We start from the raw sequence: 12,467 nt of genomic DNA, 5'->3' as shown, positions 1-12,467 counted from the left end.
TATTGTTTGCATATATGCATATATAAATCAACTATTATTTTTAATTTTTTCAAAATTTGATTGCTACGAGATCTAGTCATGTAACTTAACAGCAAGGCTCCGACGACAATCGAACTCATGATCTCCTGTTTACGAGACAGGCGCTTTAACCACTAAGCCACGGAGCCCGTGCTTTGAAGCGATATTAATGCTGAATTTTTCAGTAAATTAACTCAATTAACTCGCCGCAACTTTTACCCTATTGTTTGCATATTTGCATATATAAATCAACTATTATTTTTAATTTTTTCAAAATTTGATAGCTACGAAATCTAGTTCATGTGACTTAACAGCAAGGCTCCGACGACAATTGAACTCATGATCTCCTGTTTACGAGACAGGCGCTTTAACCACTAAGCCACGGAGATTTTGCTCTGAAACGATATGAATTCTGAATATTCCAGTAATTTAACTAAATTAACTCATCGGAACTTCTACCCTATTGTTTCATTTTTCAAAAATTAATAGCTACGAAAAATAATTCAAGTAACATAACAGCAAGGCTCCGACGAGAATCGAACTCATAATCTCCTGTTTACAAGACAGGCGCTTTAACCACTAAGCCACGGAGCCCTTGCTTTGAAGCGATATTAATGCTGAATTTTTCAGTAAATTAACTCAATTAACTCGCCGCAACTTTTACCCTATTATTTGCATATATGCATATGTAAATCAACTATTATTTTTAATTTTTTCAAAATTTGATAGCTACGAAATCTAGTTCATGTAACTTAACAGCAAGGCTCCGACGACAATCGAACACATGATCTCCTGTTTACGAGACAGGCGCTTTAACCACTAAGCCACGGAGCTCTTGCTCTGAAACGATATGAATTCTGAATATTCCAGTAATTTAACTAAATTAACTCATTGGAACTTTTACCCTATTGTTTTATTTTTCAAAATTTAATAGCTACGAAAAATAATTCAAGTAACATAACAGCAGGGCTCCGACGAGAATCGAACTCATGATCTCCTGTTTACAAGACAGGCGCTTTAAACACTAAGCTACGGAGCTCTTGCTCTGAAACGATATGAATTCTGAATATTCCAGTAATTTAACTAAATTAACTCATCGGAACTTTTACCCTATTGTTTTATTTTTCAAAATTTAATAGCTACGAAAAAAATTCAAGTAACATAACAGCAAGGCTCCGACGAGAATCGAACTCATGATCTCCTGTTTACCAGACAGGCGCTTTAACCACTAAGCCACGGAGCCCTTGCTTTGAAGCGATATTAATGCTGAATTTTTCAGTAAATTAACTCAATTAACTCGCCGCAACTTTTACCCTATTATTTGCATATATGCATATGTAAATCAACTATTATTTTTAATTTTTTCAAAATTTGATAGCTACGAAATCTAGTTCATGTAACTTAACAGCAAGGCTCCGACGACAATCGAACACATGATCTCCTGTTTACGAGACAGGCGCTTTAACCACTAAGCCACGGAGCTCTTGCTCTGAAACGATATGAATTCTGAATATTCCAGTAATTTAACTAAATTAACTCATCGGAACTTTTACCCTATTGTTTTATTTTTCAAAATGAAATAGCTACGAAAAAAAATTCAAGTAACATAACAGCAAGGCTCCGACGAGAATCGAACTCATGATCTCCTGTTTACAAGAGGCGCTTTAACCACTAAGCCACGGAGCCCTTGCTTTGAAGCGATATTAATGCTGAATTTTTCAGTAAATTAACTCAATTAACTCGTCGCAACTTTTACCCTATTGTTTGCATATATGCATATATAAATCAACTATTATTTTTAATTTTTTCAAAATTTGATAGCTACGAAATCTAGTTCATGTAACTTAACAGCAAGGCTCCGACGACAATCGAACTCATGATCTCCTGTTTACGAGACAGGCGCTTTAACCACTAAGCCACGGAGATCTTGCTCTGAAACGATATGAATTCTGAATATTCCAGTAATTTAACTAAATTAACTCATCGGAACTTTTACGGTATTGTTTTATTTTTCAAAATTTAATAGCTACGAAAAATAATTCAAGTAACATAACAGCAAGGCTCCGACGAGAATCGAACTCATGATCTCCTGTTTACAAGACAGGCGCTTTAACCACTAAGCCACGGAGCCCGTGCTTTGAAGCGATATTAATGCTGAATTTTTCAGTATATTAACTCAATTAACTCGTCGCAACTTTTACCCTATTGTTTGCATATTTGCATATATAAATCAACTATTATTTTTAATTTTTTCAAAATTTGATAGCTACGAAATCTAGTTCATGTGACTTAACAGCAAGGCTCCGACGACAATTGAACTCATGATCTCCTGTTTACGAGACAGGCGCTTTAACCACTAAGCCACGGAGATTTTGCTCTGAAACGATATGAATTCTGAATATTCCAGTAATTTAACTAAATTAACTCATCGGAACTTCTACCCTATTGTTTCATTTTTCAAAAATTAATAGCTACGAAAAATAATTCAAGTAACATAACAGCAAGGCTCCGACGAGAATCGAACTCATAATCTCCTGTTTACAAGACAGGCGCTTTAACCACTAAGCCACGGAGCCCTTGCTTTGAAGCGATATTAATGCTGAATTTTTCAGTAAATTAACTCAATTAACTCGCCGCAACTTTTACCCTATTATTTGCATATATGCATATGTAAATCAACTATTATTTTTAATTTTTTCAAAATTTGATAGCTACGAAATCTAGTTCATGTAACTTAACAGCAAGGCTCCGACGACAATCGAACACATGATCTCCTGTTTACGAGACAGGCGCTTTAACCACTAAGCCACGGAGCTCTTGCTCTGAAACGATATGAATTCTGAATATTCCAGTAATTTAACTAAATTAACTCATTGGAACTTTTACCCTATTGTTTTATTTTTCAAAATTTAATAGCTACGAAAAATAATTCAAGTAACATAACAGCAGGGCTCCGACGAGAATCGAACTCATGATCTCCTGTTTACAAGACAGGCGCTTTAAACACTAAGCTACGGAGCTCTTGCTCTGAAACGATATGAATTCTGAATATTCCAGTAATTTAACTAAATTAACTCATCGGAACTTTTACCCTATTGTTTTATTTTTCAAAATTTAATAGCTACGAAAAAAAATTCAAGTAACATAACAGCAAGGCTCCGACGAGAATCGAACTCATGATCTCCTGTTTACCAGACAGGCGCTTTAACCACTAAGCCACGGAGCCCTTGCTTTGAAGCGATATTAATGCTGAATTTTTCAGTAAATTAACTCAATTAACTCGTCGCAACTTTTACCCTATTGTTTGCATATATGCATATATAAATCAACTATTATTTTTAATTTTTTCAAAATTTGATTGCTACGAGATCTAGTCATGTAACTTAACAGCAAGGCTCCGACGACAATCGAACTCATGATCTCCTGTTTACGAGACAGGCGCTTTAACCACTAAGCCACGGAGCCCGTGCTTTGAAGCGAAATTAATGCTGAATTTTTCAGTAAATTAACTCAATTAACTCGCCGCAACTTTTAAACTATTGTTTGCATATTAGCATATATAAATCAACTATTATTTTTAATTTTTTCAAAATTTGATAGCTACGAAATCTAGTTCATGTGACTTAACAGCAAGGCTCCGACGACAATTGAACTCATGATCTCCTGTTTACGAGACAGGCGCTTTAACCACTAAGCCACGGAGATTTTGCTCTGAAACGATATGAATTCTGAATATTCCAGTAATTTAACTAAATTAACTCATCGGAACTTCTACCCTATTGTTTCATTTTTCAAAAATTAATAGCTACGAAAAATAATTCAAGTAACATAACAGCAAGGCTCCGACGAGAATCGAACTCATGATCTCCTGTTTACAAGACAGGCGCTTTAACCACTAAGCCACGGAGCCCTTGCTTTGAAGCGATATTAATGCTGAATTTTTCAGTAAATTAACTCAATTAACTCGCCGCAACTTTTACCCTATTGTTTGCATATATGCATATATAAATCAACTATTATTTTTAATTTTTTCAAAATTTGATTGCTACGAGATCTAGTCATGTAACTTAACAGCAAGGCTCCGACGACAATCGAACTCATGATCTCCTGTTTACGAGACAGGCGCTTTAACCACTAAGCCACGGAGCCCGTGCTTTGAAGCGATATTAATGCTGAATTTTTCAGTAAATTAACTCAATTAACTCGCCGCAACTTTTACCCTATTGTTTGCATATTTGCATATATAAATCAACTATTATTTTTAATTTTTTCAAAATTTGATAGCTACGAAATCTAGTTCATGTGACTTAACAGCAAGGCTCCGACGACAATTGAACTCATGATCTCCTGTTTACGAGACAGGCGCTTTAACCACTAAGCCACGGAGATTTTGCTCTGAAACGATATGAATTCTGAATATTCCAGTAATTTAACTAAATTAACTCATCGGAACTTCTACCCTATTGTTTCATTTTTCAAAAATTAATAGCTACGAAAAATAATTCAAGTAACATAACAGCAAGGCTCCGACGAGAATCGAACTCATAATCTCCTGTTTACAAGACAGGCGCTTTAACCACTAAGCCACGGAGCCCTTGCTTTGAAGCGATATTAATGCTGAATTTTTCAGTAAATTAACTCAATTAACTCGCCGCAACTTTTACCCTATTATTTGCATATATGCATATGTAAATCAACTATTATTTTTAATTTTTTCAAAATTTGATAGCTACGAAATCTAGTTCATGTAACTTAACAGCAAGGCTCCGACGACAATCGAACACATGATCTCCTGTTTACGAGACAGGCGCTTTAACCACTAAGCCACGGAGCTCTTGCTCTGAAACGATATGAATTCTGAATATTCCAGTAATTTAACTAAATTAACTCATTGGAACTTTTACCCTATTGTTTTATTTTTCAAAATTTAATAGCTACGAAAAATAATTCAAGTAACATAACAGCAGGGCTCCGACGAGAATCGAACTCATGATCTCCTGTTTACAAGACAGGCGCTTTAAACACTAAGCTACGGAGCTCTTGCTCTGAAACGATATGAATTCTGAATATTCCAGTAATTTAACTAAATTAACTCATCGGAACTTTTACCCTATTGTTTTATTTTTCAAAATTTAATAGCTACGAAAAAAATTCAAGTAACATAACAGCAAGGCTCCGACGAGAATCGAACTCATGATCTCCTGTTTACCAGACAGGCGCTTTAACCACTAAGCCACGGAGCCCTTGCTTTGAAGCGATATTAATGCTGAATTTTTCAGTAAATTAACTCAATTAACTCGCCGCAACTTTTACCCTATTATTTGCATATATGCATATGTAAATCAACTATTATTTTTAATTTTTTCAAAATTTGATAGCTACGAAATCTAGTTCATGTAACTTAACAGCAAGGCTCCGACGACAATCGAACACATGATCTCCTGTTTACGAGACAGGCGCTTTAACCACTAAGCCACGGAGCTCTTGCTCTGAAACGATATGAATTCTGAATATTCCAGTAATTTAACTAAATTAACTCATCGGAACTTTTACCCTATTGTTTTATTTTTCAAAATGAAATAGCTACGAAAAAAAATTCAAGTAACATAACAGCAAGGCTCCGACGAGAATCGAACTCATGATCTCCTGTTTACAAGAGGCGCTTTAACCACTAAGCCACGGAGCCCTTGCTTTGAAGCGATATTAATGCTGAATTTTTCAGTAAATTAACTCAATTAACTCGTCGCAACTTTTACCCTATTGTTTGCATATATGCATATATAAATCAACTATTATTTTTAATTTTTTCAAAATTTGATAGCTACGAAATCTAGTTCATGTAACTTAACAGCAAGGCTCCGACGACAATCGAACTCATGATCTCCTGTTTACGAGACAGGCGCTTTAACCACTAAGCCACGGAGATCTTGCTCTGAAACGATATGAATTCTGAATATTCCAGTAATTTAACTAAATTAACTCATCGGAACTTTTACGGTATTGTTTTATTTTTCAAAATTTAATAGCTACGAAAAATAATTCAAGTAACATAACAGCAAGGCTCCGACGAGAATCGAACTCATGATCTCCTTTTTACAAGACAGGCGCTTTAACCACTAAGCCACGGAGCCCTTGCTTTGAAGCGATATTAATGCTGAATTTTTCAGTAAATTAACTCAATTAACTCGTCGCAACTTTTACCCTATTGTTTGCATATATGCATATATAAATCAACTATTATTTTTAATTTTTTCAAAATTTGATAGCTACGAAATCTAGTTCATGTAACTTAACAGCAAGGCTCCGACGACAATTGAACTCATGATCTCCTGCTTACGAGACAATCGCTTTAACGTCTAAGCCACGGAGCTCTTGCTCTGAAACGATATGAATTCAGAATATTCCAGTAATTTAACTAAATTAACTCATCGGAACTTTTACCCTATTGTTTTATTTTTCAAAATTTAATAGCTACGAAAAATAATTCAAGTAACATAACGGCAAGGCTCCGACGAGAATCGAACTCATGATCTCCTGTTTACAAGACAGGCGCTTTAACCACTAAGCCACGGAGCCCGTGCTTTGAAGCGATATTAATGCTGAATTTTTCAGTATATTAACTCAATTAACTCGTCGCAACTTTTACCCTATTGTTTGCATATATGCATATATAAATCAACTATTATTTTTAATTTTTTCAAAATTTGATAGCTACGAAATCTAGTTCATGTGACTTAACAGCAAGGCTCCGACGACAATTAACTCATGATCTCCTGTTTACGAGACAGGCGCTTTAACCACTAAGCCACGGACCTCTTGCACTGAAACGATATGAATTCTGAATATTCGAGTAATTTAACTAAATTTACTCATCGGAACTTTTACCCTATTGTTTTATTTTTCAAAATTTAATAGCTACGAAAAAAAATTCAAGTAACAAAACAGCAAGGCTCCGACGAGAATAGAACTCATGATCTCCTGTTTACCAGACAGGCGCTTTAACCACTAAGCCACGGAGCCCGTGCTTTGAAGCGATATTAATGCTGAATTTTTCAGTAAATTAACTCAATTAACTCGTCGCAACTTTTACCCTATTGTTTGCATATATGCATATATAAATCAACTATTATTTTTAATTTTTTCAAAATGAGATAGCTACGAAATCTAGTTCATGTGACTTAACAGCAAGGCTCCGACGACAATTAACTCATGATCTCCTGTTTACGAGACAGCCGCTTTAACCACTAAGCCACGGACCTCTTGCACTGAAACGATATGAATTCTGAATATTCGAGTAATTTAACTAAATTTACTCATCGGAACTTTTACCCTGTTGTTTTATTTTTCAAAATTTAATAGCTACGAAAAAAAATTCAAGTAACAAAACAGCAAGGCTCCGACGAGAATCGAACTCATGATCTCCTGTTTACCAGACAGGCGCTTTAACCACTAAGCCACGGAGCCCTTGCTTTGAAGCGATATTAATGCTGAATTTTTCAGTAAATTAACTCAATTAACTCGTCGCAACTTTTACCCTATTGTTTGCATATATGCATATATAAATCAACTATTATTTTTAATTTTTTCAAAATTTGACAGCTACGAAATCTAGTTCATGTGACTTAACAGCAAGGCTCCGACGACAATTAACTCATGATCTCCTGTTTACGAGACAGGCGCTTTAACCACTAAGCCAAGGAGATCTTGCTCTGAAACGATATGAATTCTGAATATTCCAGTAATTTAACTAAATTAACTCATCGGAACTTTTACCCTATTTTTTTATTTTTCAAAATTTAATATCTACGAAAAATAATTCAAGTAACATAACAGCAAGGCTCCGACGAGAATCGAACTCATGATCTCCTGTTTACCAGACAGGCGCTTTAACCACTAAGCCACGGAGCCCTTGCTTTGAAGCGATATTAATGCTGAATTTTTCAGTAAATTAACTCAATTAACTCGCCGCAACTTTTACCCTATTATTTGCATATATGCATATGTAAATCAACTATTATTTTTAATTTTTTCAAAATTTGATAGCTACGAAATCTAGTTCATGTAACTTAACAGCAAGGCTCCGACGACAATCGAACACATGATCTCCTGTTTACGAGACAGGCGCTTTAACCACTAAGCCACGGAGCTCTTGCTCTGAAACGATATGAATTCTGAATATTCCAGTAATTTAACTAAATTAACTCATCGGAACTTTTACCCTATTGTTTTATTTTTCAAAATGAAATAGCTACGAAAAAAAATTCAAGTAACATAACAGCAAGGCTCCGACGAGAATCGAACTCATGATCTCCTGTTTACAAGAGGCGCTTTAACCACTAAGCCACGGAGCCCTTGCTTTGAAGCGATATTAATGCTGAATTTTTCAGTAAATTAACTCAATTAACTCGTCGCAACTTTTACCCTATTGTTTGCATATATGCATATATAAATCAACTATTATTTTTAATTTTTTCAAAATTTGATAGCTACGAAATCTAGTTCATGTAACTTAACAGCAAGGCTCCGACGACAATCGAACTCATGATCTCCTGTTTACGAGACAGGCGCTTTAACCACTAAGCCACGGAGATCTTGCTCTGAAACGATATGAATTCTGAATATTCCAGTAATTTAACTAAATTAACTCATCGGAACTTTTACGGTATTGTTTTATTTTTCAAAATTTAATAGCTACGAAAAAAAATTCAAGTAACAAAACAGCAAGGCTCCGACGAGAATAGAACTCATGATCTCCTGTTTACCAGACAGGCGCTTTAACCACTAAGCCACGGAGCCCGTGCTTTGAAGCGATATTAATGCTGAATTTTTCAGTAAATTAACTCAATTAACTCGTCGCAACTTTTACCCTATTGTTTGCATATATGCATATATAAATCAACTATTATTTTTAATTTTTTCAAAATGAGATAGCTACGAAATCTAGTTCATGTGACTTAACAGCAAGGCTCCGACGACAATTAACTCATGATCTCCTGTTTACGAGACAGCCGCTTTAACCACTAAGCCACGGACCTCTTGCACTGAAACGATATGAATTCTGAATATTCGAGTAATTTAACTAAATTTACTCATCGGAACTTTTACCCTGTTGTTTTATTTTTCAAAATTTAATAGCTACGAAAAAAAATTCAAGTAACAAAACAGCAAGGCTCCGACGAGAATCGAACTCATGATCTCCTGTTTACCAGACAGGCGCTTTAACCACTAAGCCACGGAGCCCTTGCTTTGAAGCGATATTAATGCTGAATTTTTCAGTAAATTAACTCAATTAACTCGTCGCAACTTTTACCCTATTGTTTGCATATATGCATATATAAATCAACTATTATTTTTAATTTTTTCAAAATTTGACAGCTACGAAATCTAGTTCATGTGACTTAACAGCAAGGCTCCGACGACAATTAACTCATGATCTCCTGTTTACGAGACAGGCGCTTTAACCACTAAGCCAAGGAGATCTTGCTCTGAAACGATATGAATTCTGAATATTCCAGTAATTTAACTAAATTAACTCATCGGAACTTTTACCCTATTTTTTTATTTTTCAAAATTTAATATCTACGAAAAATAATTCAAGTAACATAACAGCAAGGCTCCGACGAGAATCGAACTCATGATCTCCTGTTTACAAGACAGGCGCCTTAACCACTAAGCCACGGAGCTCTTGCTCTGAAACGATATGAATTCTGAATATTCCAGTTATTTAACTAAATTTACTCATGGGAACTTTTACCCTATTGTTTTATTTTACAAAATTTAATAGCTACGAAAAAAATTCAAGTAACAAAACAGCAAGGCTCCGACGAGAATCGAACTCATGATCTCCTGTTTACCAGACAGGCGCTTTAACCACTAAGCCACGGAGCCCGTGATTTGATGCGATATTAATGCTGAAATTTTCAGTAAATTAACTCAATTAACTCGTCGCAACTTTTACCATATTGTTTGCATATATGCATATATAAATCAACTATTATTTTTAATTTTTTCAAAATTTGATAGCTATGAAATCTAGTTCATGTAACTTAACAGCAAGGCTCCGACGACAATCGAACTCATGATCTCATGTTTACGAGACAGGCGCTTTAACCACTAAGCCACGGAGCTCTTGCTCTGAAACGATATGAATTCTGAATATTCCAGTAATTTAACTAAATTTACTCATGGGAACTTTTACCCTATTGTTTTATTTTACAAAATTTAATAGCTACGAAAAAAATTCAAGTAACAAAACAGCAAGGCTCCGACGAGAATCGAACTCATGATCTCCTGTTTACCAGACAGGCGCTTTAACCACTAAGCCACGGAGCCCTTGCTTTGAAGCGATATTAATACTGAATTTTTCAGTAAATTAACTCAATTAACTCGTCGCAACTTTTACCATATTGTTTGCATATATGCATATATAAATCAACTATTATTTTTAATTTTTTCAAAATTTGATAGCTATGAAATCTAGTTCATGTAACTTAACAGCAAGGCTCCGACGACAATCGAACTCATGATCTCATGTTTACGAGACAGGCGCTTTAACCACTAAGCCACGGAGCTCTTGCTCTGAAACGATATGAATTCTGAATATTCCAGTAATTTAACTAAATTAACTCATCGGAACTTTTACCCTATTGTTTTATTTTTCAAAGTTTAATAGCTACGAAAAATAATTCAAGTAACATAACAGCAAGGCTCCGACGAGAATCGAACTCATGATCTCCTGTTTACAAGACAGGCGCTTTAACCACTAAGCCACGGAGCCCTTGCTTTGAAGCGATATTAATGCTGAATTTTTCAGTAAATTAACTCAATTAACTCGTCGCAACTTTTACCCTATTGTTTGCATATATGCATATATAAATCAACTATTATTTTTAATTTTTTCAAAATTTGACAGCTACGAAATCTAGTTCATGTGACTTAACAGCAAGGCTCCGACGACAATTAACTCATGATCCCCTGTTTACGAGACAGGCGCTTTAACCACTAAGCCAAGGAGATCTTGCTCTGAAACGATATGAATTCTGAATATTCCAGTAATTTAACTAAATTAACTCATCGGAACTTTTACCCTATTTTTTTATTTTTCAAAATTTAATATCTACGAAAAATAATTCAAGTAACATAACAGCAAGGCTCCGACGAGAATCGAACTCATGATCTCCTGTTTACAAGACAGGCGCCTTAACCACTAAGCCACGGAGCTCTTGCTCTGAAACGATATGAATTCTGAATATTCCAGTTATTTAACTAAATTTACTCATGGGAACTTTTACCCTATTGTTTTATTTTACAAAATTTAATAGCTACGAAAAAAATTCAAGTAACAAAACAGCAAGGCTCCGACGAGAATCGAACTCATGATCTCCTGTTTACCAGACAGGCGCTTTAACCACTAAGCCACGGAGCCCTTGCTTTGAAGCGATATTAATACTGAATTTTTCAGTAAATTAACTCAATTAACTCGTCGCAACTTTTACCATATTGTTTGCATATATGCATATATAAATCAACTATTATTTTTAATTTTTTCAAAATTTGATAGCTATGAAATCTAGTTCATGTAACTTAACAGCAAGGCTCCGACGACAATCGAACTCATGATCTCCTGTTTACGAGACAGGCGCTTTAACCACTAAGCCACGGACCTCTTGCACTGAAACGATATGAATTCTGAATATTCGAGTAATTTAACTAAATTAACTCATCTGAACTTTTACCCTATTGTTTTATTTTTCAAAATTTAATAGCTACGAAAAAAAATTCAAGTAACATAACAGCAAGGCTCCGACGAGAATCGAACTCATGATCTCCTGTTTAAAAGACAGGCGCTTTAACCACTAAGCCACGGAGCCCGTGCTTTGAAGCGATATTAATGCTGAAATTTTCAGTAAATTAACTCAATTAACTCTTCGCAACTTTTACCCTATTGTTTGCATATTTGCATATATAAATCAACTATTATTTTTAATTTTTTCAAAATTTGATAGCTACGAAATCTAGTTCATGTGACTTAACAGCAAGGCTCCGACGACAATTGAACTCATGATCTCCTGTTTACGAGACAGGCGCTTTAACCACTAAGCCACGGACCTCTTGCACTGAAACGATATGAATTCTGAATATTCGAGTAATTTAACTAAGTTTACTCATCGGAACTTTTACCCTATTGTTTTATTTTTCAAAATTTAATAGCTACGAAAAAAAATTCAAGTAACAAAACAGCAAGGCTCCGACGAGAATCGAACTCATGATTTCCTGTTTAAAAGACAGGCGCTTTAACCACTAAGCCACGGAGCCCGTGCTTTGAAGCGATATTAATGCTGAATTTTTCAGTAAATTAACTCAATTAACTCGTCGCAACTTTTACCCTATTGTTTGCATATATGCATATATAAATCAACTATTATTTTTAATTTTTTCAAAATTTGATA

The 12,467-nt window shown here is 35.0% G+C and overlaps 30 non-coding genes across 30 annotated transcripts; all 30 read right to left on the bottom strand.

The window, feature by feature from the left end:
• Positions 1-94: 94 nt before the first annotated feature.
• Positions 95-167, bottom strand: TRNAT-CGU (transfer RNA threonine (anticodon CGU)). Its single transcript has one exon. It is a non-coding gene; the product is annotated as a tRNA-Thr (tRNA).
• A 372-nt stretch (positions 168-539) lies between these two features.
• Positions 540-612, bottom strand: TRNAT-UGU (transfer RNA threonine (anticodon UGU)). The gene has a single exon. It is a non-coding gene; the product is annotated as a tRNA-Thr (tRNA).
• A 576-nt stretch (positions 613-1,188) lies between these two features.
• Positions 1,189-1,261, bottom strand: TRNAT-GGU (transfer RNA threonine (anticodon GGU)). The gene has a single exon. It is a non-coding gene; the product is annotated as a tRNA-Thr (tRNA).
• A 372-nt stretch (positions 1,262-1,633) lies between these two features.
• TRNAY-GUA (transfer RNA tyrosine (anticodon GUA)) lies at positions 1,634-1,704 on the bottom strand. The gene has a single exon. It is a non-coding gene; the product is annotated as a tRNA-Tyr (tRNA).
• A 372-nt stretch (positions 1,705-2,076) lies between these two features.
• On the bottom strand, positions 2,077-2,149 carry TRNAT-UGU (transfer RNA threonine (anticodon UGU)). The gene has a single exon. It is a non-coding gene; the product is annotated as a tRNA-Thr (tRNA).
• Positions 2,150-2,521: 372 nt separating this feature from the next.
• TRNAT-UGU (transfer RNA threonine (anticodon UGU)) lies at positions 2,522-2,594 on the bottom strand. The gene has a single exon. It is a non-coding gene; the product is annotated as a tRNA-Thr (tRNA).
• Positions 2,595-3,171: 577 nt separating this feature from the next.
• Positions 3,172-3,244, bottom strand: TRNAT-GGU (transfer RNA threonine (anticodon GGU)). The gene has a single exon. It is a non-coding gene; the product is annotated as a tRNA-Thr (tRNA).
• A 166-nt stretch (positions 3,245-3,410) lies between these two features.
• Positions 3,411-3,483, bottom strand: TRNAT-CGU (transfer RNA threonine (anticodon CGU)). Its single transcript has one exon. It is a non-coding gene; the product is annotated as a tRNA-Thr (tRNA).
• Positions 3,484-3,855: 372 nt separating this feature from the next.
• TRNAT-UGU (transfer RNA threonine (anticodon UGU)) lies at positions 3,856-3,928 on the bottom strand. The gene has a single exon. It is a non-coding gene; the product is annotated as a tRNA-Thr (tRNA).
• A 166-nt stretch (positions 3,929-4,094) lies between these two features.
• TRNAT-CGU (transfer RNA threonine (anticodon CGU)) lies at positions 4,095-4,167 on the bottom strand. The gene has a single exon. It is a non-coding gene; the product is annotated as a tRNA-Thr (tRNA).
• A 372-nt stretch (positions 4,168-4,539) lies between these two features.
• Positions 4,540-4,612, bottom strand: TRNAT-UGU (transfer RNA threonine (anticodon UGU)). Its single transcript has one exon. It is a non-coding gene; the product is annotated as a tRNA-Thr (tRNA).
• A 576-nt stretch (positions 4,613-5,188) lies between these two features.
• TRNAT-GGU (transfer RNA threonine (anticodon GGU)) lies at positions 5,189-5,261 on the bottom strand. Its single transcript has one exon. It is a non-coding gene; the product is annotated as a tRNA-Thr (tRNA).
• Positions 5,262-5,633: 372 nt separating this feature from the next.
• On the bottom strand, positions 5,634-5,704 carry TRNAY-GUA (transfer RNA tyrosine (anticodon GUA)). Its single transcript has one exon. It is a non-coding gene; the product is annotated as a tRNA-Tyr (tRNA).
• A 372-nt stretch (positions 5,705-6,076) lies between these two features.
• TRNAT-UGU (transfer RNA threonine (anticodon UGU)) lies at positions 6,077-6,149 on the bottom strand. The gene has a single exon. It is a non-coding gene; the product is annotated as a tRNA-Thr (tRNA).
• Positions 6,150-6,521: 372 nt separating this feature from the next.
• TRNAT-UGU (transfer RNA threonine (anticodon UGU)) lies at positions 6,522-6,594 on the bottom strand. The gene has a single exon. It is a non-coding gene; the product is annotated as a tRNA-Thr (tRNA).
• A 371-nt stretch (positions 6,595-6,965) lies between these two features.
• Positions 6,966-7,038, bottom strand: TRNAT-GGU (transfer RNA threonine (anticodon GGU)). The gene has a single exon. It is a non-coding gene; the product is annotated as a tRNA-Thr (tRNA).
• A 371-nt stretch (positions 7,039-7,409) lies between these two features.
• Positions 7,410-7,482, bottom strand: TRNAT-GGU (transfer RNA threonine (anticodon GGU)). The gene has a single exon. It is a non-coding gene; the product is annotated as a tRNA-Thr (tRNA).
• A 371-nt stretch (positions 7,483-7,853) lies between these two features.
• On the bottom strand, positions 7,854-7,926 carry TRNAT-GGU (transfer RNA threonine (anticodon GGU)). Its single transcript has one exon. It is a non-coding gene; the product is annotated as a tRNA-Thr (tRNA).
• A 372-nt stretch (positions 7,927-8,298) lies between these two features.
• Positions 8,299-8,369, bottom strand: TRNAY-GUA (transfer RNA tyrosine (anticodon GUA)). The gene has a single exon. It is a non-coding gene; the product is annotated as a tRNA-Tyr (tRNA).
• A 372-nt stretch (positions 8,370-8,741) lies between these two features.
• Positions 8,742-8,814, bottom strand: TRNAT-GGU (transfer RNA threonine (anticodon GGU)). The gene has a single exon. It is a non-coding gene; the product is annotated as a tRNA-Thr (tRNA).
• Positions 8,815-9,185: 371 nt separating this feature from the next.
• Positions 9,186-9,258, bottom strand: TRNAT-GGU (transfer RNA threonine (anticodon GGU)). Its single transcript has one exon. It is a non-coding gene; the product is annotated as a tRNA-Thr (tRNA).
• Positions 9,259-9,629: 371 nt separating this feature from the next.
• TRNAT-UGU (transfer RNA threonine (anticodon UGU)) lies at positions 9,630-9,702 on the bottom strand. Its single transcript has one exon. It is a non-coding gene; the product is annotated as a tRNA-Thr (tRNA).
• A 131-nt stretch (positions 9,703-9,833) lies between these two features.
• On the bottom strand, positions 9,834-9,906 carry TRNAT-GGU (transfer RNA threonine (anticodon GGU)). Its single transcript has one exon. It is a non-coding gene; the product is annotated as a tRNA-Thr (tRNA).
• Positions 9,907-10,073: 167 nt separating this feature from the next.
• On the bottom strand, positions 10,074-10,146 carry TRNAT-CGU (transfer RNA threonine (anticodon CGU)). The gene has a single exon. It is a non-coding gene; the product is annotated as a tRNA-Thr (tRNA).
• A 131-nt stretch (positions 10,147-10,277) lies between these two features.
• On the bottom strand, positions 10,278-10,350 carry TRNAT-GGU (transfer RNA threonine (anticodon GGU)). The gene has a single exon. It is a non-coding gene; the product is annotated as a tRNA-Thr (tRNA).
• A 167-nt stretch (positions 10,351-10,517) lies between these two features.
• On the bottom strand, positions 10,518-10,590 carry TRNAT-CGU (transfer RNA threonine (anticodon CGU)). The gene has a single exon. It is a non-coding gene; the product is annotated as a tRNA-Thr (tRNA).
• A 132-nt stretch (positions 10,591-10,722) lies between these two features.
• TRNAT-UGU (transfer RNA threonine (anticodon UGU)) lies at positions 10,723-10,795 on the bottom strand. Its single transcript has one exon. It is a non-coding gene; the product is annotated as a tRNA-Thr (tRNA).
• Positions 10,796-11,166: 371 nt separating this feature from the next.
• On the bottom strand, positions 11,167-11,239 carry TRNAT-UGU (transfer RNA threonine (anticodon UGU)). Its single transcript has one exon. It is a non-coding gene; the product is annotated as a tRNA-Thr (tRNA).
• Positions 11,240-11,370: 131 nt separating this feature from the next.
• TRNAT-GGU (transfer RNA threonine (anticodon GGU)) lies at positions 11,371-11,443 on the bottom strand. Its single transcript has one exon. It is a non-coding gene; the product is annotated as a tRNA-Thr (tRNA).
• Positions 11,444-11,815: 372 nt separating this feature from the next.
• TRNAK-UUU (transfer RNA lysine (anticodon UUU)) lies at positions 11,816-11,888 on the bottom strand. Its single transcript has one exon. It is a non-coding gene; the product is annotated as a tRNA-Lys (tRNA).
• Positions 11,889-12,467: the final 579 nt, after the last annotated feature.

This window comes from Phalangium opilio, unplaced genomic scaffold (assembly GCF_054372755.1).
Source record: "Phalangium opilio isolate 3A_F unplaced genomic scaffold, DU_Popi_V2 ptg000360l_1, whole genome shotgun sequence".
Classification (NCBI taxonomy): Eukaryota; Metazoa; Arthropoda; class Arachnida; order Opiliones; family Phalangiidae; genus Phalangium; species Phalangium opilio.
The sequence above is the reverse complement of the archived record's forward strand: the minus strand, read 5'-3'. Positions and strand labels throughout refer to the sequence as shown.